Raw genomic sequence first — 24943 nt, forward strand, 5'->3', positions numbered from 1 at the left:
TAGTTCTAACAGATAATTCAGCTGTAAATCATGTTAATGTCTCCTAAGAACATATTTTATTTAATCAAAGCAAACAGTTCTTAAGCTGCCTCCAGATGAACTTTTCCTTAACAGTCTTGTGACGAATACTTTTAAAGAATGAAAGCCATCAGAAAAGATGGAGATTAATTTTTCAGACTGTGCCACAGAAAAGGAGGAAAGAAAAAGGCAGTAGAATTACTTGAAAACTTAATTAAAACTTCTGCGTTTGTAAATACAGCATTTCTATAGTATCAAAACATCATATTTATTGATATTTCATGGTCTTTGTTCTTTCTTCCTTAGAAGCACTTCAAAGTATCCATATATTTATAAATGTTCCAAATACTACTTCTGGTGAAGTACATACAGTTTCTTTTCTTATCTGCTTAATGTTAATACTTTCTCTATTTGCAATATTTCAAATGAAGAACTTGTTGGATGGTAGTAATCAAAATATATTTGTTGTTTGTTCTAAATGATCTATTGTTTATTGCTTTATAAAACCTTTTTTTTGTGAACTCAATGAATTAACAGGTAATTTGAAAAAAAAAAAATCTGAATTTAATAGAAATTGTAACTACCTATCAAGCAAAACTGGTATTTTGAAACAGTTCTTAAATGTATTTTTTCCTCAAGATACTAACTAGACAACATGAGCTGAGTTCAGTATAATAGAAGCTTGTAGTAGGAACATTAGTTTTAGGTTCTTGCTTTGTGTATAAAAGGCATTTTCTTAAACTTGAGTTGCTCATGAATTATTTTATCATAGAAACATGTTGTGTAGTGATTTTTCATTAATAAATACGAGTTCTTAAAGTGCTCAATAAGAAGAATGTACTTAGACCTATGTTATAAGTAAAATTTGCATTTAATCACTTATGTGAGGGATGCAGCTAAAGATGCCATTCAAAAATGCTGGTTTTTTCGTGCCTACATTCAACAAAGTACAGATCTTACTTTCATTAGAATATTGGAAGAAAGGATGCAGTCATGCATCTAGTTTTGAATGTGTCTGGAATTGAATGAGAACTGGAATAAAATCAGTTGTCCTAGTGAGAAAGATTGCCACATGAATTTAGGGATATTTTTCTTTCCTTTCATTATCCCAAGTCAATAGCTTTCAAATTATATAGCACTTTGTTATGTTTGACTTTCTTTTACTTTTCATTTTAAGGTATCTTAATTCTGTATCTAGTACAACATGAATTTCACTGCATACCTAAGGGAAGAACTTGACTTATGGAACACAAATTAAAAGATGGTATGTCAAACATAAAAGAGCGATCAGGCATATGTCACATGTCACCTTCTGGGATGTGGTTTATAAATCAGGTACAGCTCATAATGTAAAGAAGATCAATACCCTATTTGACATTTTTTCAGTGCCAGGTTTGATCATCTACATGTTTGTGTAAAATCTGTCATGAAGTGAACCATACTGAGTTGATCAAGAGCACTTCAGCATCCATCTTGAACTTTCAATACTATTTCCAAGTAATAAATCACATAAGGTCTTTCAAGAGTTGCCTTAGTGTACAGTAATATCCTACAGCTTTCTTTTTAATATTATAGTTGATCAGATATTAAATAAAAATGTAAAAAAGAAATATAAAATTAAAACTTTTTGCAGTATTCACAACTGCAACTTGGTGTTTTCAAATGCATTTCCAAAGTCTGAACTTTTTCTCCAGTCAAAAAGTTACATTCCAATCAGTTATTAAATCTCAATTACACTCAATTATAGGATCATTTATTTCTATATTTCTTGGTTAGTTCTTGAGCTTTACTTGACAATCTGCTTCATATTTTGTTTCAAATACAGTTACTGTCACCAGTTCTGAAATATGGGCCAAACCTACTGGTTTTTGGACTTGAATCTATATGCATCTCTTCTAGCCAGCTCCTTAGGCATGCTGTACCATCACCATCAATATACTATGTCGGAATGTGAACCACCTAGTTTTCTCCTGAGATCTCATCCACACCCCTTCCTTCATTAGGAAAAATAACTCTTATACTCTCCTCTTCTGAAGCTGTCATCGCACTGTTATGCTTGAATATCTCCCCTTTTTTGCATTCAGATAGGAATGTTACGTCCTTTGTAAAGTCGTGTTACTTCCTTTATAAAACGAATTTGTTACTTTGGTTAGTCTATTCTTGCTGTCAAAAGTGCTGGTTGGTAATCAGTTGAATTCCCACTGCAGTGTATTCACTATTTCACCCATTGCCATGCTACTTGATCTCCAAACTACACAAAATATTTGCAACCATGATCTTATTTCTTGAAGCTTGTTGATTTTTGGCAATCTCTTTATGACAACTCTTATTGAATACACACAGCTTGCCACCTGTTGAACAGAAATCTGTATTTCTCATCTCAATGTTAAATTATTATGTCCCTCATCATTTTTATGTAAGGCAATAGAACATTCCCTGTAATTTGATTCAACTTTGTGTCCAGCCTTTGACAATGGATACATTATCAAATTTAGGAAAATTCAGCCATTCTTGTTTTCAACATTATTCAACTTGACCATATAAAATTAACACTATACTTTGTAATGGCTGAGACCTTTCTGAGTGTGTGTTACTTACTGCAGTATCCAAGCAACTGACAATTTGAAGAAACTGAGCCACAGAGTATTTCATTATGCTATTATAATTTGTTTTGGCAAAGATGATTGATTTTTATTTTTACAGTCAGTGTAAGGCAATATTAAATTGTCATTATTTAAAAAAAAAAAAACAAAACAACAAAAAACCCCAACCAAACCACAACCTGTTTAATTAGCCTGAAGAGCAACAAATAAAAATAAAATAACTCTTAACTCAACATCTCATGAAAATTGGTTTGTCCAGAAATTGCAGGAGAAGCTATTTGGTCTCCAGGACATAGGTTTGGCAGTCAAGGACTAACTTCTCTTCTGGCTCTGGTTTAAACCGCGTTGTGATACTGGGAAGTCCTTTGTCATTTTTCTCCAATCTATAAAGTGAGAATAAACATAATACTTTTCGTAAAATGTCACATGGTCTACAGATGGGAAGTGGTGAGTAAAAGCTAGTTAACTATTATTCAGGTTGTATATAACCTACCATTTGTTATTTTATACTCTATCTCACATTTTTTTGCATTCAAACTAACAGCAACATCTCCCCTGCCTATCAGTCACATTTGTAGGACAGGAGAAATCTCACAACCTTTCTACTTGTTTTCATCTCAGGCAGGGGTAAAAGTTCACTGCTAAAGCAAGAGTACAGGCTGGAGGGCAGAGTGTGCTGAAAGCAAGGGAAGTGTGTTCCATGATCAGCAGCCTTGCAGAGATCCCAGGAGACCCTGGCAGAATGTAGGTCATGGAGCCCCAGTAAGATTTCACAATACAGAATGGAGGTTGCACAAATCCCTGCTGTCTGCTGACAGTAAATTAGACTTTTCTTTGCAATAGGTTTGCCTGTGAGGGGAAGTGGGATGAAGAGTGACTTATTCCAACTCATTTTTTCACTAGTGTATTAGAAGTCCTGTAGCATGCAGCTGAGCTCCTTGTCTTTGTTTTTGGCCTCACAAACAACTGTGGGTGCATTTTCTCTTCTTCCTTATGATAGTTGGTAAGTAGAGCACAGGGATCTAAAGAGCCGTGGTATTTTATATGCTACAAATAATTTCACGTTTGATTTTTGGCCCCTTCTGCATTTTTTTCTAGAACGAAGTAATACAAGTATCACTAAGTTACCAAAACATAACCATTGAGCTGTGAAATATTTATTTATTTATCTATCCATTTATTTATTGAGACTGCTTGACTGCTGAAAATCAGGCAAATAGGCAGACTTTGTATATTACAGATTCTAAGAGTACATAGCTCAATAGAGCTATGTTTTCTTACATTACTGTGAGTTTTCTGCTGCAATTCCTTAAAACATTTTCTTCAAGCAATCCCAGAAGCAGGATTAAAAGCATTGCTCTATTGTGTCTGAGGACACCACTGGTAGAAAGAGTCTGGAACCAGGGGATTGGGTTGCTGTCAGCTTCACCAACCCACCAGACATAATCCAGAAATGTAACCCTTTGTTAATTAAAAAAAAAAAAAAAGAGTAAACCAGCTTCCAAGCTCCACTACTCATCTGAAAAATTATAGCATGATTGCTTTTAAAAGTATAGATTCAATTGCTCTCTCATAAGCATTTAGTGCCCGTAGATGTCCTAAGGAATCCTGTTTGGCTTTCAGCTGCCACTCCAGATGGCACGGGTATCCCATAAACCCATGAGCATAATCTAACAGTGTAGCAGTGATGTCTCAGATATTCTAGGACATTTCAGGTGGCACATGATACATCTATATGGGCAATAGAATCAAGTCCCATGTATTTTTCTTTACCAAAAGTATTTGTCATTTTAAAAGGAGGAAGGAACTGCTGTACTAGTTCCTAACACAGTGATACTTTTGGCTTTATGTCAATCACATTGAGAAGATACAGCTGAAACCAAAGCCCAGAGAGACACCTTTTGAACTACAGTATAGTTTACATCAGGTTTGCCTCACTGCATGCTAGTTTCTCCTTTTATCTTTAAATTTTGCTTAAAACTAAGCTGTAGTTTTCATTCAAAATTGTAATGAATAATAAAAATCTATCAGTATGAATTTAATCAATTAAACAGAAAGGCAATGATATATTTATGCTGATAGAATATCATACAATATTTACTACAGAGAAGTGTACACTGAATCAGCAGTAAATTCTCTGATATTTCATAGGGGTATTCAGCTGAATGTCAGCAAGTTGCTGTCACGTCCAGAAACTGCAGAATAGTTTCATCCTTGTTGTGTCTTTGTCCAGTGCTAGAGGGATATGTATGCATATGTGTGTACACTTACATTTGGGAGCAATGAGTATGTGATTTTTTTTGGTGTGAGCTTTAAAAAAGAATCAGGTACAACTAAATATTTTACATGTTAATTTTGAATAGTTTTTTTCCCAGTCACTAAGTGTGCCAGTCTGATTTAAAGTAGTTTAGCTGATTAAACCTTTAGATACTGATTAGGCTTTTGAAGTCAGAACAGCTAACACTTGAAAGTTAGAATAGTTTTAAATGCTTTGGTGGGTTGAGTCCCAACTTCTGTCATTCACCTGCAGAATTAATATCCACTGAAACAAATAAAATTATATGAAAATATTAAGGCATAAGTTGACACTGGAGTGGTATGGTTAACTTTGGGATTTGGAGCTTTAAAAATATTTGTAGCTTGAAAAACCTTTGAAAAACCATCAAGTAAGTTTTGAAGTAAACTTCCTATTAGTAAATATCAAAACAGCAAAGTCCATTTCTCTTAGCATTACATATATCTTGGACTCTCCCACTTGTAACCAACCTATTCTTAATGGAAGCATAAGGTTCTATTAAGGCAAAAAAGGTTAATGTTAATTTCTATTGCAAATTGTCTGATTTCTAGATCTGAGGAGGTAGTTATATGACTCTTATTTTTTCTTAGTCATACCTTAAGCTAGATCACCGATACTGGTTTTGTTCCTAATAGGGTTTTCATGGGGAACGTAGGAATTGAGTTGACTGCCAACATTGCCACAACATTTGGAAATGTCTTGTCATTACAGCATATCTGAGTTGAGTAACAGAAATTCTTTTGGTTTCTTTAAGAAAATCAGAGCTCTAGAGCTAAAGCTCAGCTGAATGCCCCAGCTAGAGTTTATGAAATAAGATAATGTTTCTTATTCAGAACTTACTTTCTTTGTGCTTACTGAGGTATTGAAGGCTCACTTTGACCAAAACACCAGCTTCTGCTCATGAAGACACTGCTGCGATTGTGTCTTCCTGTTGTGCTTCATCAGTAGAATATTTTAGGATGATGTCTAAGTAAAAAGGGAAAGGTTGACAGTGCTTTTCCCATTTTATGATAATCTGAGGTTTATTTCCAGTCAAGCTCTCTATATAATGTATATAATGGTTGTTAAGTATATTAAAAAAAAAAAAAAAAAAGATTTATTTGTGATTTAATTAGAACTTTAATCTCCAGAACATAATGTTGTATCCATTCAGGATGAACCACCGGATAAATTTCTGTATTAGCATTTAAAACATACACAGTGCGCAAGCCAGAGAATATGGTTCATAGGAATTAGTGATCATATGGTATTAAGGTAGATATAGAAGTCTAGAAAGGCGCTTCTCTCCAAAAAGGGTAAGACATATGTGAAAAGTGAGCTTATTTATTCAGGAAAATGTAAATAAAGTAGAAAATATTTTAAATTTAGAAATAGATCCATATTTCAGATTCAGATTTGAATATGGATGTCCTTAAAAATCAGGAGAGTTTGTGTCTAAATATATGGGTGTGATTATTCTGAGAAACTTAGATCACCAATACTGAATACCAAATATCTTTATTTGGAGATTAAAAATATCCACAGACAAGTCATTCAGTGCAATGTATGATAATATCTTAAATTCACCCATCAAATTTCTCTCAATGAAATTTTTGGTGTTGCTTCTGGATACAAAGAAAAACTGTAGTTAACAAGGGTTCCGTGCTCAGTAATTCATGGTAGTTCAGCAAGGATGAAAAACTAAGAAAAGTTGCAAAAGTGTCAGCTATTTGGCAGAATGTAGAATTAACCTTGTTCTCACCTTAAATTACATGTTAAAGAAAATGTCATTGATGGCTTACTGGGTAGGGAAGTTTTGCCATTCTCTTGCTGAAGAAGGAAGGTTTTTCGTTCTTTTGCATGTATGGCAGTCATTTAGCAGAACATAAAACACATGATGATCAGAAGTAGCTTTGTAAAATCTACTTGTCCACTTTCAAAACTGATGTTTTAGTCTGTTTAGAAACAGACAGAGGTACAATTAAAAAAATTCCCTGTAGCATATCTTGAAAAAACTTTACATGTTTGTTATTTCAGTCTAAGCCATGAAATACTGGACCTCCACAAACTTTTTCAGAGCAGCTGGAAATATAAAATTTTGTGTTAGAACATTTTCTTTATTTTTAATAACCAGTTATTTGGTTCTGAGTCACAGTGGTGATGGCATGAGGATTGCTTCCTGAGCACAGCCCTCATGCATATTGACTTTCATTAAAGATCAGTTACATAGGGATGTGACAATTGACAGTATCATCACTACAGGGTATGGCAGTGGGCAGACAGGCATAGTGACAGTGTTGCAGAACAGCAAGTGTTCCACTGTACAGAAATGACAAGCAAATCTCTTCCTGATACATGAACACTGTGCCTTAATACTTTGATTTTTTGTGACATATGGCATAAGTTTCATTTTTTGCATACACTCTCCAGTTATTGGTATTTATTCAGTAAAAATATTCCAACAATTTGATTACAATTTTCTCTGTAGAAAAATTGCCTAATTAAATCTGTCGGTTTTTTCAGAGTTAGAACAAGTGTGAGTGATAGATTTGGCTGCCCACTTTAATTTGTTTTGAAATGACAGCAAGTTCGGTTGGCTGGCTGACGCATCAAAACCAAATGGCAAAAAAAAAAAAAATGCACTTATCCCATTCACTGCAAGATTTCTGACATTCTATTTCAAACAGCTTAATTCAGTCAGGAAAATCCATGTCAATTAGCTCTCCCTAAACTGGTTTTCTTTTGTTCACATTTATTATTATATGTATATATTCCTTGTATTTTAGGCAGCTCTGCTTCCTGGCTGTATTGGCAATCCAATATATGATTATTTAATTCCTTGCAAAGGCATTCCAGTAAGAGTTTTCTGCCTTTTTTACAGTTTATCATGCATCAGGCGCAACAATATCTAGTTGCTCTTTAGAATACAAACCACTGGGTTCTGTGTGGGTCAATAGACCAGATTTTTTTTGCAGGTTGGAGCAGTGAGAAGTTAGCCAGGATCTAGTTTGGGCTCTGACTTTTTGTTCCAGGTTAGAACAGCTTAGGGTTTGCCCTAACAAGCACCCAGTGAAAGTAGCTCTCAGAGCTATGTTTTGCCATGAGTCATGGCACAGCTTTTCTACATTTATCTATCTAAAATCTGCAAAAGTGGAAGTGTAAGCAGGCAAAACCAGACAAGTCAAATATTTCCAGAATGTGTTTAAAGAAATCTTAACATGCTAAAAACCCCTTTACAGTGTCACAGCTGGTATTTTGTACTAAGGTAATGAGTCTGAATAACTAAAACATCAGATATGCAAAAGTGCCTGAATATTAGCACAGGATTGTTTATGCAGTATGAACTACTTTATTATTTATTCATGGTTTCCAACAGTTAATCACATCTTTGTGCTTTTCATATTTTTAAAAACTGTGTTGTGCAACAAAATATGTCATTGTGCAACAAAATTAATACTGAGTAAATACATAAAGAGTTTAATACAGTCTCTTAGAAATGATGGCACAAGTTAACGTGTGCATTTCTGATCTTAGTTCGCTTTTCAGCATACTTTTTTTCTGTAGAAAAAACATATATATGTGATTTTACATGATGACAGATTATCAAAACAACCTCTCTTCTATTGCCTTTATATTTCTCAACATTTTTAGTAAATGCCAAGTGTTGGGACCTATTATTGCAGCAGACTTTAAAAAATCACTAATAAAATAGCTATTTGTTGAGAAGAAGAAAAAATTATTTATAAACAACAAAATATGTCAGAAGTCTGAATATTCAAAGCCAGGTAGAGCCTGATAGAAGTGGCTGAAGTAGAATATTATTAATGAAGAAATGAATTGATAAAAAATAAATTTTCAAAGTATGATTTTTTCCTAATGTTATGTAAATATTCCAAATCCAAAACAGATGTAACTTGCCAAATCAGTTTCTGTACATCCTTTTCTTTCAGCAACTTGGAAAATGATGTGATTTCTGCTTTATGAAAATGAAGATTGGTCCAAGAGCAGAAAGCTCATTTCATATGGCATTAACTCCTGTAGTATAATTTCTGAGATGTTTACTGTCTCTGACTGATGATACAAGCATTATCTGAAAGAGCATTAACATGAAATGGTGTTAGTGCAAAAAATCTGTTAGAAATTATAGATTACTGATAAAGAGAACTAAGAGGAAGGTGAAAGCTCTAGTGGACTGTCCGTAGACACAAGCAGAATCTAGTCTTAATACACTTTTTAGTAAATAAATTGGGATGCTTTCAAAATTATACAATCTTGACAAATTGACCTATCCATACTGATATACTATGGACATTATTCTTTTGATTGTTTTATTTAATTCAGTGTGGGGTTTTTCACTGTTGAATTCTCAACAGAGTAACATAGGGGAAGTGCAGAGTTTAATACTAGAAATATTTATTAAAATCTATCCTGGGTAATCAAACAAAAAATGGAGGCTGATTAAGACAAAAAAAAGAAATTTATGCATCTCACACACTCTACTTCCATAACCAGTTGACATTGTTCTGTTAAACTCTTCTTATAGACAAAAGCTTCATATTTAAAGCTTTTGTATGTGAAACTACATGATTTCATATATATAAATAAATATATATATAAAATAACCTGATAGTTACCAATACTCCATTGCAAAAATTATTGGTTCAGGCAAGCACAGTGAAAGGAGATAATTAATTAACATTGCAGACAAACTTCTAAATTGCTGTAACTGTTCAGGCTTACATTTTTTTTTAATTTATTTTGATCAATTTGGTTGATATACTGGGATTAAAAATGCTGTCTTTTGAGTTGTAAGAACCTTATTTGTTTACAGAAGTAATAAGTAAATCTAAAAAATATAGAATTAGCTGAACAGAATACTTACATAAATGTAGATTATCTGTGAGTTCTGAGTGTACAATTTCCCACAAAGAAACCATTTAAAGTGCTTTCAGTGTTAAAATATCAGTACTGAATGTAAATGTGAAGATCGAACTGGAAGAAGCTTCATGTATAAAGGAGTATCTATAGTGCATGGAATCTTTTCAGTTGAGTGTATGAATGTTTTTCATCACATGAAATCAAGTAAATTAGCTACATTATGTGAAATAGCATGCAATTATCTCTAAGTATAAATATAAATTAACAAATACTGGTAATTCCAAAATTATTCTAGATTTTCAAGTTTACTTAATCTTGGCAAAATAAACACCAGAATACTTCACATTTGCAACATATATGTTATATACTAAACATCAGAGAATTCTAATTTGCAAGTTTTACTTAATTGTATTATCTTTATTGCATTAGACCATGTTGTGTGTCACACAAATAAAGAAGATGAAGTTGATCTCCCCTAACATTTATATGTCCACGACAGCCCGTCATGTGAAGCTCTTTGCATAGTCAATGACTGTTAGTCAACATAGTCAACAGAATCTAGAGTCGACTTCACATTAGGTTGGCAACTATATTTGGTTAGGTGAATCACACCCCCAGAGTACCTGTTTCTCTCTATGGAACACACACCAAGCTGCGACTGACTAGTACAGATGTTGTCTCTGCTGTACATGCCTACACTTCAGGGAGCCAAACCCTGTGCAGTGAATCTGAATTATGTGAGTGAATCAGAAGTTATGTGCAAACTGTTGACTCAGCAAAGATTCTACAAAATGTTGATGGTTTTGATGTCCGGTACATGTCCTGTCCAAGCCATCCAGGCATTTTCAGTATCTTACCAAGCCCACAGGATTTACTGCGTGTATACAGGCTATTGTCACTGCATACATCAGGTTGAAGAAATCTAAAATGTAAAAGGCCCACAATATGGGCCAGTCAGCTTGTCTGTAGATGCATAGGAACTGGCATTTCTTGATATGCTGCAAATGCTATACTGTCTGAACTGTTGGACATCCTGGGTAAATGTCTATGCTGCCACATTTTTCTCAGGCAAGATTACCAAAAAGAGAATTATTCCAAGGAAATCCAGAGTTGTGTTAGCTCTCATACATTTCCAGAAAAGCATACCAAATGTATAGATTTTAATTGCCCTCCAATTTCTAGCAGTGATTTCCTATAATGCAGTATAAATATAATCACATGCATATAACAAGAAATAGAAGGGGAGGACTGATCTTATGGAAAGGTAGTCATAAGTCCTCAAATCTAATTTTTCACATTGGTTTTATGAACCACTGCTGCTGAAAAACCTTGGAGACCTTTTTGGAATTTCTTGGCAGAAATAATACAGTTAGCTGGGCCTAATAAAACACAAGGCATCTCAACTAGGTATGAAATTGTTGTTATCGTTAGAAAATCACTGGCCATCTGGTTGGGCATAATGTACAATAAGCTATAGATATGGATGTAAAATTTAACATTAGAAATATTTTCTTGAAAATAGAATAGCCAAATATATGATACATCATCAGTATTCACAACCAGAAGAAAGAGATGGAAACTTGTAAGGTCTGAACTCTACAGTGTGAAAACTAATTGAGGACAAACAAAATAATCTGTTCAGCTGAAGAGTAAATGAGCATACAAGTGGGGTAAAACCCTCATTTAAACTCAAATACTAAAGAATAATACAGTAGTGCCTTAGATATAATTTACAGGCCTTATTGGAAATGATTGTGTGCATCATCTTAGAAGCTATGCAAAGATTATGTGAGACAGAAAGAGCCAACTTCTCTGAAAAAGAAGAAAAGGAGAACAAGAAAGATATTTCCTGTTTTCTTTTTTGCAAACTTTATTTTTACAGCTTTAAGTCCTCTTTGCAGCAAGGCAAATCCATGAAGCCATATAAAGCACCCAGGTAGTGCAGACAAAGCAGTTCTGATTAAAGTTCAGATTATCCAAATACCCTACCAATATCTTTACAGTAATCACTTATAAATAATGTTTGATAAATAAATGCTTACAATTAATCCTTTGAGTTAAAAATGTAAAGTATTTGTACCATAATGTAAATTACTGTAAAACTACACATATTCCCTTTTCTTCTAGCTGCCTTCAGTGGATTTATGTGGCTATGTAATGGAGATTAACAACAAATTGCTGTTTTTTTTCAGAGACCATATGGACCTCAGCAGAAAAGGTATTGGAAATAGATAAATTTTCATTTTTGTGTTCTGATTTGAATGGTGAATGAAGAAGGTGAATGAAGAAAGAATAGTTGTCAGTAAATGGAAAGTTAGAAATCTGACTGAAAAGAATTGCAGCCCTGGGAAAGCTATAAAACACATGATTTTGCTTCAGATCATTTATAAATTTGGACACACTGGACAGGTCGTTGACAATCCGAACACTTGCATCCAGGCATTCGGCATTGTTTTAGGGGGAGCCTCTCTGACTCTGTCTCATGTGTCAGGCAGGAACACCTTGCACTGCATGCAGGAGTCCTTTTCCCCCTGACTGCTGTATCAGGTACCTGAGTGGATCATCCTGCATCTTTAGAATCCACATGCTCTCATTTTTGGGGGAAAGTCAGAATATGTGTATATCTCAAGGGAGTGCAGAGGAAAAAGCATACACAGGTCTTCTTCCAGAAGTTGAGAAGCGCTTTTGTGTTCCAGAGTTCTCTTTTCTCCTGTGAAAAGCAAACTATCCAAAACAAGCAGACAATATGATTATAATCTTCATAAAGATAAAAGGTGTTAGCTTTTATTGTCATTACCTCATAGTCCTCAGAGTCAGCTCTTGGGGATAAAAACCATCTGGGTCTCATATACAAAATCTTAAGTGAATGAATCTATTTGAGCAATTTGTTATATGAAACTGGGACAGTGACAACAAAAGTAAAAGGAATATGCTACCTCTCTGCTGTATAATACCCAGAATGTCTAAAAGTTATTTCTCCTTTTTTTTTTTTTTTTTTTTTTTTTCCCCCTGGGAAATCAATACTACAAGAAATTGAAATTCATAACAGCTGAAGAGCAATTTATATGCCAGCATTCACCATATATCTTGAGATATGGGTATGTTCTGCCAGGCATCAGCATTAAATAGATTGTAACAGAAAATCTTTTTCAGTATAAAAAGGGCAGAAGTGGACTATTATAGGGAGGTCTTTTGTAGTTTAAAAAGAAGTAAGATGTCTAAAATTTTCCTTCTGAATATTGGTTGCAGTTGTTTGGGGCAAAAAATACATTCAGTACAATATTTAGTATGTTGCATTTGAATTTATGTGAAAATGAAGCCAAATGCTACACAAAGCATAAACAATGAGAAAATATGGACTTCAGTGAGGAACCAAAATTTATCCATCAATTTCCTACCTACCTGTCCTGCTCATCCTATGCTTAAATCCAAGATCTTTGAAAACTGTAATGTGGACCAGTATCCAGATCTTGCAGATCTAGTCCCCATTCATAGTAATTTGTTCCTTTCATGTCCATACTTCACTCTAACTCTCATCAACACTGTTGTTTAGTGTCGTCAGGATGATGTTAAGAAACCTAAACACTGAATGCTATGGACTCATGAATTAACTTTATTATGTCCAGAAGTCTCCTTTACATTAATAACATAATCTTTGGGGAGTAATGCTTCTGACAGATGTTCCACTCATAATTTATATAACTTAATCCTAAATTACTTTATTAGTTCTGTTAAGCAAGGTAATATTGTACCGTATATATATTGTACCTTATATATGTAGGCAATCATACACATGCACGCACATATACATCAATGCTAAATGTACCAGAAAATATGCTGAAAAATAAATGAAAATCAAGGAACAAGGAATGCAGAATGTTTTAAAAAAATCAAGGAACATAAGGAAGGCCTAGATTTTTTCTGCATTTTCAGTTCATGGAGCACATACATGGTGTTGTTAGGAAATGCTGTTCTAGGATAAATTTCTGGGTGCAACACACTGTCATAAAAGCATTGGAAGAAGTTTTTAGTTATCAAAGTAAGGTCTGGAGAAAGGCCTTGGTCATCTATACAGACAAAAATAACTAGATTTGAACATTATTGTAAAAGATGAGACATTTAAACCTTACATAGACATTTGGGTTTAGCTGGAGACCTGGGATGAAGGGCATATCCAGGCTTCAATACTAGTGAAAATAATTGTCTACACTGATTAGATAGAAAGGCATAATTTGATTTGTCGTATACATAGTGAAGAGTTCATTTGGTCATGATTTCAGGAACAGTTATAATTTTTTTTTTTATACAAGTTTGGATTAACAGAGATTGGTCTCAAGTAAGAACTCTAAAACTGATCCAAAATTAAATCCCTTCCTAATACTGATAGGAATTTTTTCACTTTGGACAAGAGTTTTAAGACAAGATGAATGCATGTCTGCTGCACCACAATAGACCATTGTCTTGTTCACTTATAATTTGCTGTTGATTTTTAAGAATAATTTTGCATTATTTCACAGAGGAAGTAATGGTTTTACAAACTTCCATGGACAATATTTTGTTGGGTTTACATTGCTTTGCAAATTGTAGGTAGATATTTTAATAGATAACTAATTCTATTTTTCAAGGAGCATAAGCATAAAGGAGAACTACTTCAAGGTCTGAGCAACATAAATATTTTTTAAACACTGTACAAAAAAACCCCTAGTAGTATTTCTCTGTAAGCAACTAACAAAACATCAAAAAAGCAGAGAAATAAAAGAGAACTAGAAACTAGAACTGTGTGGAATATTCTTAATTTGGAAAAGGACAACTTGTAAAAAAACAACAATTTTTTAGTTAGTTTCAATGGTGGTTTGTGTGTTATTGAAAAGATCAGAATATGGGATTTCTGGTCAAAAAGAAAGACAGATCCCCTAGAAAGATGGGTACAAGAATTCAGATGAGTTCCACTAAACTGATTCAAAACAAAAATTTAAGTTTCAGGTTTTCCAAATTCCAGTTGACTGTCTGACCATGAAGCTAAATCACTGTTAAAGAATTTTGAATTGCATTTTGGACCACACCATATTGTAATACTTTGTAGTCAGTAATGAACATGTCTCTTCAGGGGCCCCTAAGTAAAACATTTTTTGAAAATAATGGGTGAAATGCATTTCAGTTACCATCTGACTATGGTGATTAAAATGTCAATTTGGTAAGTGTTCAGAGTTTCTATTTCATGAAAGTAATGTGTGAATGCTATTTTACACCTGTTTCCTCTGTCATCCAGAATATAATATTGAGTAGTACACACAACTGGAAAGGGAATCCAAGGAAAATAAATGCTGTAAATTGAATGTTTACAGCACTTAACATCAGTGTCTCTGAGTAGACCTTAGAGAGCAGTTCAAATCAATTGTTAACATTCTTTCTTATTATGAAGGCCAAAGGAATGCTGGAAATAACTTTACCGGATTTTTGTAAAATTAATTCAACTTAAACACCAATTTGAAATTTGACATTAATATCTTCTTTTATTAAATCATTATCTAGATGAAGCCTAAAAATTGCATTTTTTGCCAACAACTCTAATGTAACACATGACTAACTTTTAAACAAAGGTCCCATTAAAAGTGTTTGTTGTGAAATGCATATTATTGAAATTATTCAGTTGAGAAAATACTTTGCGTTATATGTTTCCCTAATACCTTTTTGGGAAATGTAGAACAATGAAGTAAAAAAAGTGCTGGATTCTGTAATTTATAAAAGTTACTTTGTGCGTATCTGCTCCCTATTTCTGTATTCTGAGAGCCTCGCAATTCAGTGAGTTTATCATCACAACACCAAGTGAAGGGGTAGCATGTTGTTCATACATGAGTTTCAGGTGAAAATCAAAAGCCTGGTATTATTTGCCTTCTCAAAATGGGAATCCTAGACTGGTGCATGTTCCAAACACACCTCTAATTAAGAGAAGCATGTAATCTCTCTACCACTTCTCCTCCCTTCCCTCTTCTTTTCCCCTACTTGCTTCAGGTCCCATTCCTACTCTGTAGAACAGACCCAGGGAATGTTCACCCTCACCAAAAATCCTGCATCAGAGTGTCAGTTACAGAATCCCCTCTGTATATCTGTAAGTCTTTTTAACACATGGTAGCAAACAGAATTCAGAGAGGATGGTCTTGTGTCAGAAGTGATTCAGGAAATCTAGGCTCTGATTATTTGTCTTCTCCTGTAGCAAGTAAATCACATTGCACTTCAGTTCTTTACTTGGAAGGCACAGATAACATATCTTTTCTCTTATGCTTTGTTTTTGTCTATTGTCTCATTGTAAATTCTAGAAACAAACCTGTCTTTTTGTGTGTGCTTTCACAGTGCCTAGAATCAAAACTTGCATTGGCTGTAGTTTCTAGCAGGGGTGACTTATAGCTTCTTAGGAGTGTCTCCTGAAGGTGGGCAGGCTCAGTCAGTGAGGGGCTTCTACTTCTCTCATGAGGAAGAAAAATAGATGGAGCAAAGGTAAGGACTGAAGATTGGAGTACACTGAATTAGACTTCCTGTTGGCCCTGAAAATGGTACCAAGTTTTACTGTTATTGGGAATTAGCCACCTTCTCAACAATAGCCACAGCATCCAGTGCATTTGGCCCTGTAATATCAATTACAAGCCAAGAGTTTGGCACTGACAACAGTCTGCTTCTGAAAAGCGGGAAGTTTTTCTATTTATTAGACATAAAAGTAATCACTAACAATGATAATATTAGAAGAAAAACACTCTATGTATGAAAGTTCTTTGGTCTCTTAATAAATTTTGAATTTCTTATATACCACCTTTTTTTCCAGTTGTTCTTAATCATAGTGCTTTCGTTTTGGAAACTAAATTAAATTATGGTAGGAGTGTAAAACAGTCCATACAGAAGTCTGGATAAACGTATGTGAGTGTGCTTGTGCATGAACAAAAATGCAAGATATAATGCTATACATACAGTCACAAGTTTCCCTTGGCATAAAGACACTTCAAAGGCTTGTTGAAGTAGTCAAAAAGACTTCATTCAGTTGTGTTTTAGTCAAGCTGAGCATAACTTAGGAGACCAAATGTTACTCTGCTCTACTAGAAGTAACACCATTTAAATGCAGGAAGCAATTTCAGCAAAGTGAAAAATCTCACTGCCATGCTAGGGGGAAAGAAGGAGCAGAGATTTGGGGGGCAATGTCCCAGCACTATGCTGCCCAAATAACAGCACAGAATATTTTCTATTATGTAAATATATATAGGAATATTTGCAGGTGTATATACAGATAGATATTCACTTCCTTTCCTCAAGCAGCAGGAGAAGAGTTATAAGTTCTTCCTGCTGCCTTTTTTCCCCACTTGCTGTGTTGACACCAATACAGAGAGAATTAACAAAATGTTCTATGGACATTTTCGATGAGAAATGTTTTAGGGCTGCCAAGTCCATAGTCATTTGTGCCTTGAAGGCTAGATGAGAAAGATTGTCAAGGAAACAAATAATAATGAGTTACAATAGAAAATGTTGCCTTTAGAAAATTAGGAAGATAGGAGCCAAAGATCTACCAGACTAATCTGTAATTGCTGTGTTTTCTACAATAGAACAAAACACTGTGTGAATACCCTAGGTTTTGATGTAGAAAGTTTATTTGTAAATGCTTTAATGAGTTTTGAAGGAACATTAGGAAGATAGATGGCAAAGACAGTTTTGACATCATGAAGAAAGAAGTACAGTCATTTTCTGAAATGTGTTCCAGCTAACTGCTTGGGTCATTTCTACACACATTAAAGACTTTTTAAAGCAGTAATGTCATGTGATGGACTGGGTTTTTTTCAGTCCTAACTGGAATGTGATGTGATCTTACGGAACTTCAGTTGAAGGCCACATGAGTTAATTCAATGAGAAATGGACATGTCTTTTATGTATTTAATTGATGGATATTTTCCCGAAGTCCATTAGTTTCCCAGAGGTCACTGTTTAATTACATCAAACTTTATGATGTGATTATATCATACATCAAGATTCAAGTGTTTTACAAAACAAACAATGTAACATTAATATAAAGGAAATTGGAAATATTTACCTCGTTCCTTTACTGGAAAGGTTCCTGCCTAGTAGCATGAGCTTATTTGGTAAAGCAGTTCAGGAAGAGGATTTTTTCTTTGTTTGTTTGTTTAAATATCATTGCAAGAGCTGTTGGTGGGCTATTAAACTAAAGTAACATTTCCATTGCACTGGGTCAGAATGGAACCCATCTTCCAACTGGTGACTAACATACTGTCAGCAGCATGCAAAGGAAATTCAGCTGCCATAAAAGATAAGAATAAAAGCTTAATTTCCCCAAAGAGTTGGTGTTTTAAAAATGAAAATACTATCACTTGTCTACTTCTATTAATTTTGCTTCTTAGTGTAGATTGTATACTAACCCCCCAAAAGATTACCATTGGAAGGAAAGGATTAAAATGGAGTCTGGCCTAGAATGTTGTCTTCTGACTGAAACATACTACTCTTTTTCCAATCCATCTTTGAAAAATAACTAAATAGGGCCTTTTTGGTACATACCAGATTTAGTTTGCAAATGTAAAGAACACAGGTTGAACACAGGGACTAAAAACGGCTGGGAAGGCAATATATACAAATTACGAGGAAAATTATTACTGGAATACAGAGGAACATCCACACTGGCTTTCTAGTCCTTAATTCAGTGATGTTGACATCTTTCCTAGCATCTAACAAATCTGTTTTAGAAGGAATCAATATACATAATGACAAATGAGGTCCACAAAACGGGACAGGGTTTTTATACAGGCCCTGCAATTCAAGAGGAACCCTGGCAATTTTCAGAAATCAACATTTTCGTATCAACCCTGCAGACTAAGTGTCTTGAGTCAACCATAGGAGCCCACATTTTTGTTGTCATCCTAAAGATTTAGGAAAGATAATGTAGCAATTGCTGGATACTGCATATATCCATGCATTCAGCCAACACTTTTAGAGCTGCTGAACCAGCAGGCCTTACAGCTTTTGTTACCAGTGAAGTCAGCTGTCTAACTGTATGAACTGATAGTCTGAAAGCCCCAAGATTTGGGAAGCTCACAGACCAGCATGTCATCTGTATAGTTTTGGTCATATGGAATTTCAGTTAAATAGTTAATGGGAAAAGCTCTGGCCTTCTAGTCTTCCACTGTGGGACAGCAGGTCCTGATTTAGTGCCAGAGAGAAAGGACATAGAAAGCAGATTCTGGAGTATCAGGAAACTTTGTGTCAATTTATTAATTTTCTTCCCATCACTGCAGCGGAGGTGGGATTAGGCTTGGCACTGTGAGGCAGAGTACCGAGGCACTGTGAGGTGCATTAACAGTTCATCACCGTCTGATTATTGCTTCCTCTTTTCACTCCTCCCCCATCATATTGTGACATATTTAGGAAAAGGATATAACAAAGGAGCCACCAGAAAGTGAGGCTAGAAGGGAAGCATGATCCTTCTAAGAACTGTTATATGGAAAAGTGGTTGTCCAGGTAGCCACCACTGGGTCACAGAAACAAAAATGTTCTAGGGCCCAGCTGGAGTATCATGCTAATCTGGGTCCCATCTGTGTTTGGGTTTGTTCATGATGACATAGCCTTACTCCCTTGTTTTATTCTGGGTAACCATGGCTTTTCAGTTTTTCTTTCACTGGAAAGCTGGAATTGAGAGCCTTATGAAGTTGGTGTGCTTGTGTAAAGATACTGACTTTTCTCTGCTCACACTCTACCAGCCAAAAATCTGCTTTACTTTTCTTTTTTAAATAATTAATCTAGCTTAAAAATGGATTAGTGTTGACATCTCTTCTTAACAATATGAATAGAAACGCAGAATGAACAGCTGTTTGGACAATCTTGGATGAAAGCCTTTCCCTAGGCAAATGCAGTAGATGCACAGGCACATGCAAGGGCACATTGCTGCCATTACTGATGCCCATCTGTTAGACTGGCATAATGCCCACTCAGAAGCTGTCTAAAGCAAGGTCTTCATGATGTAGGTTCTGCCTTCTCTATGACAGTACTGCCACCTGGGTGCCAAGTGCCTTTTCACAATAGCTTCCATTTTTAGGTAAAAAGCAAAATAATAACATTTTTAAAAGGAGGAAAAAATGAATGTAATCCAATGAAAAACTTGGTTTACTTTCAAACAAATTTGGTGTAATGGCTTTATATATGTGTGTGTATCTATATATACACATATTTATATGTAAAATCACATTGTTGTTTCCTGTTGTGACAGATGACTACAATTACTCATTTTCATGAAGACTGAGAATTTATCATTAACCAGGCTAGTGATCTATAGATTTCACTTAAGTATAGGGGAAGGGATAGTTCAGAATATTTAGCAGTTACACCCAGGACAAGATTACTTACAGAAAAGAGATCACATTTAAGTACCTGAAGAGACTGATTCTTTCTACCCCAATAAATTCTTTGAAAAACACAGGTAACCAAATAAGAAGTATTGGATTTCAAACATCTCTGAAATGTTGTCCCTTACCTAATGTTTCTGATGGAGTCAATATCACCAAAAGCCTAGCAGTAATCTTTTATAGGCAGTGAATGGAATTCAGAGTAATTCCTACTGCAATGCATAATCCTCCTCCAAGCTGTTACAATGACCTTAACTGTTGTATGCAGAATTATAGCTGCAGTGTTTCATGTCCTGCCAAAACTCAGCTTATATTTTACACAGAGTATTCTATTTAGTTATGTTTTCTTCAATAAGACTACTTATTCTTTTATTTTATTGTGGTCTGGTAAATGAGGTACTAAACTTTATGCCATGTCCAATGGCATATTATTTAAATATGTAAACGTGTATTTAAATATGTAAATTATGTAAAATATGGGTCAGTTTAAATTTTTTTTACTGATACGACCTTAAGTATGAAAGTGATTGTGTGTTTGAAACACAGGGCTATTGCCAGTCTGCCCTGGAAGCCTCACTGATGAGATTAATAAGAAGTAACTTAGAATCTTCTAGCTTTTCTTAATGGAAGCTGAATATTTTGCCTTTAAATGCATACAGCTTTTTTATTATTAAAGTAATTATGTTTAGTCATCAAGAAGAATACAATGCAACAATAACAGAGGTAAAAATGCATTTTAACAGTTTTGAAATAGAAATATTACAAAGGAGTTCACCAGGGGGCAATGTTACACAAACTCTTCCAGGTTCTTTTTAGCGTGTAAGTAAATACTGCATTTAAAAAATATGTGTTAGCTTTAGCCTTCAGTTATGTAAGACTCTGAGATAATAGCAGTTCTCTCTGAAGAGGGAAATTCATGATTATCAGAAATATTTACCATCTCCTTGACTTCTGATTAGAATTCATTATTGAAGCAGACCTGGCTACTGAGAAGTAGACTGTTTTCAGAACTGTGTGAATGGGAGACATATACCACGCTCTACAGGCTACTTGGGTTACATAATATAGTTTTAACACTCCCAACTGACCTCTTAACTGGACTAATGGAGCAATTGCCATGAAGTGGAAGCCCTTAATGTGGGGATAGTTTCACTGTATGAAGAGCTTTCCAGAGCCCAAAGAAAAGATTCCGTCACTGGTTACAATAGAGCTACCTCACAAAATAAAGGCAATGTTGGAATACACTGTACTGGCTTTTTGTCAAAAGCTAATAGCAACAATATCACCAAATCTGCAGGGGGAAATAAAAAAAAAAAAAAAAAAAAAAAGGTTTAGTTAGTATTTCAATAGGGAACATGGTTCAAGTTGGTTCAAGTACAAAGGATGTGCCCCAGAATTGGTAAAAAAGCTTACTGTCCATCCCTGCTCTGTGGCCTAAGGTTCTTATTTATGGGATCTGTGCAGTGGTATTTATGATAATACAAATAATAATCCTTAGTTTTTTTCAATGAATTGGTGGAAAGATTTATTTAGGACTGTCATACACTCTTAATTTTATGAAGCAGAAGAAACATTTCATGTCTGGCTTCACCCAAAATATTTAAACTACATCTTGTATTTTTAAAGTGGCTACTGCTTTAACTTTAACTTATGAAATAATGACATTCAGGATACCATACTAGACTTAAAAAAAAGCATTCCAAATCCACAAGGGTTGGGATATTTTAGGTTATTTTCAGCCCATTTTAAAGGGGCTAATGATTTTGTCAGTTGCAATTCTAGGCAGAAATGAAATCCTTTTTTTGTTATTCAAAGTCATGGAGCACCTGTCAGATGGAAGGTAATATGCATTAGCTTGTGGCCATCATCTAAAACCATGCTTACATACTTCTGAAAATAGTAGTGCAGAAAAACACTCTAATTTAACATGGTCCTAGGAAATACAGATTGAATTATATATGGAATTAAACTGTCTTCTGAATTAACTGATTCCATTTCAACACCAAATCATATGGAAAGATAGAATATTATGGAGGTGGGCTAATTTGCATATTAATGTGAATCTTATCTATTTACTGTATTGCTATAGCTGACTTCAACTAATATAACCAATATAATCTAGGCACAAAGCAGTGGAAACAGTTTAGGTCTGGTTTAGCCTGATGATCTAATACCTGGTTTTATATACCTTTTTACTGGGAATATAAAAAAATTCAGACTGCTTTCATTTGCCTCTAAGGAGACTGAATTTCTGTGAATTTGCAGCAAAGGTAATTTATGCATTTTGAACAGTGATTTGCTGACTGCAAGGATAAATGCTTATCTCTAACCTGTGGTAAGCCTACTTACACTCTGAGTCAAATAATCCAAAATTAAATAATGGATTAGTTAAAGAAATAAGAAGAATATTTAACTTAGAAAACATAACATTATCTATTCTTACAGACTTCCAACTTCTGGAATTATACAGCACCATCTGAATCGCTTTCCCAGCCACATATGTTGCTCAAACCAGGACAACAGAAATGAGGCTGAATAGGACAGTACCATGGTTACTTTTGACAAAATAAAAAGCAAACTCTGGAAGAAGTTCAAATGCAAAGAATATTAGCCCTGCACATAGATGTGGGAAACCCAACTTTTTGCCAGACGTGCCCAGATAGACAGTTTATGAAATACTGCTTTGTTTTATGCATGCAACTTTAGATGTCCTGAAATAGTGTGACAGGAAATCTTTATTTACCGATCTGTTGGCCGCTATTTCATATGATTGCTTTAAATGGTTATTTTCCAGTGAGGGGCACTGGATGTAAATATTTCAAAAGTTAGAAATTATAGTTTCAAAATACCCTAGGAAATTATCCTGGTTTTGACAAATAAATTATGAAATCCACACTGACAGTTCTGCTACACTTCTTTGCAGCCACAGTGACCACTTTCATTTGTTTAAAACGTTGTTTCATCACATCTCTTTACCAGGAACAGCAGATGGAACCTGGGGCTTACACAAAAGAAATTCAGGATCTTGATCTGTACTTTGATGTCAGGAGCAGACTAACTCCTGAATTATCTTGGATACCCCCAGCACTGATGATTTTAAATAACCATGTGCTGCCACTACATTTTCATCACCTACTACAAACTTTCATAGTAAACCACTTTATTGCGCTGTTTTCACAGAATCACAGAATCACAGAATCATTCAGGTTGGAAAAGACCCTTGGGATCATCAAGTCCAACCATCAGCCCTACTCTACAAAGTTCTCCCCTACACCATATCCCCCAACATCTCATCTAAACGACCCTTAAACACATCCAGGGATGGTGACTCCACCACCTCCCTGGGCAGCCTATTCCACTGTCTGACCACTCTTTCTGTGAAAAATTTTTTCCTAATGTCCAGTCTGAACCTCCCCTGTTGCAGTTTAAAGCCATTCCCTCTTGTTCTATCGCTAATTACCTGTGAGAAGAGACCAGCACCAACCTCTCTACAATGTCCTTTCAGGTAGTTGTAGAGAGTGATAAGGTCTCCCCTTAGCCTCCTCCTCCTCAAACTAAACAGTCCCAGCTTCTTCAATCGCTCCTCATAGGATTTATTCTCCAGGCCCTTCACCAGCTTCATTGCCCTCCTCTGCACTTGCTCCAGCACCTCGATATCTCTCTCATATTGAGGTGCCCAAAACTGGACACAACAGTCCAGGTGTGGCCTCACCAGTGCAGAGTACAGGGGGACTATCACCTCCCTGCTTCTGCTGGTCACACTATTTCTAATACAAGCCAGGATGCCATTGGCTTTCTTGGCCACCTGGGCACACTGCTGGCTCATGTTCAGCTGCTTGTCAATTAGAACCCCCAGATCCTTCTCTTCCAGACAGCTCTCCAGCCACACCTCCCCAAGCCTGTAGCGATGCATGGGGTTGTTGTGGCCCAAGTGCAGGACCTGGCACTTGGCCTTGTTGAAGCTCATCCCATTAACATTGGCCCACCAATCCAACCTATCCAAGTCTCTCTGTAGTGCCTCCCTATCTTCCTGCAGAGTGACACTCCCACTGAATTTGGTGTCATCTACGAACTTACTGATGATACACTCTATGTCCTTATGAAGATCATCAATAAAGATGTTAAACAGAAATGGTCCCAACACCAAGCCCTGAGGAACACCACTTGTGACCAGCCACCAGCTGGATTTAACTCCATTGACCACCACTCTCTGGGACCGTCCATCCAGCCAGTGCTTGATCCAGCAGACCGTACGCTCATCCAGGCAATGGGCAGCCAGTTTTTCTATGAGAATCCTATGAGGAACTGTGTCGAATGCTTTTCGAAAACCCAGGTAGACAATATCCACAGCTTTTCCCTCGTCCAACAGTCGGGTCATCTTGTCACAGAAGGAGATCAGGTTTGTCAGGCAGGACCTGCCTTTCATAAACCCATGCTGACTAGGCCTGATCCCCTGGTTGCCCATTATATGACTTTTAATGGCACACGAGATGTCCTGCTCCATGACCTTTCCTGGTACCGAGGTCAGACTGACAGGTCTATAGTTTCCTGGATCCTCCTTCCTGCCTCTCTTGTAGATGGGTGTTACATTTGCCACCCTCCAGTCCAATGGGACCTCCCCAGTTAGCCATGACTTCAGGTAAATCATGGAAAGTGGCTTGGTGAGTACATCTGCCAACTCTTGCAGCACCCTTGGGTGTAACCCGTCCGGTCCCACAGACTTGTGCGCATCCAAGAGGTGTAGCAGGTCTCTGACCACTTCCTCTTTAATTGTGATGACCTCA

General features: G+C 35.6%; 1 long non-coding RNA gene across 1 annotated transcript in view; it reads left to right on the forward strand.

Annotated features, from left to right (window-relative positions):
* The window catches only part of LOC141922825 (uncharacterized), a 159235-nt gene that overhangs the window by 32680 nt on the left and 101612 nt on the right, over window positions 1-24943 (forward strand). The window contains exon 2 of the long non-coding RNA XR_012623102.1: window positions 11902-11992. This is a non-coding gene — a long non-coding RNA (uncharacterized LOC141922825). The remainder of the gene's footprint in view (window positions 1-11901; window positions 11993-24943) is intronic.

This window comes from Strix aluco, chromosome 4 (assembly GCF_031877795.1).
Source record: "Strix aluco isolate bStrAlu1 chromosome 4, bStrAlu1.hap1, whole genome shotgun sequence".
Lineage (NCBI taxonomy): Eukaryota > Metazoa > Chordata > Aves > Strigiformes > Strigidae > Strix > Strix aluco.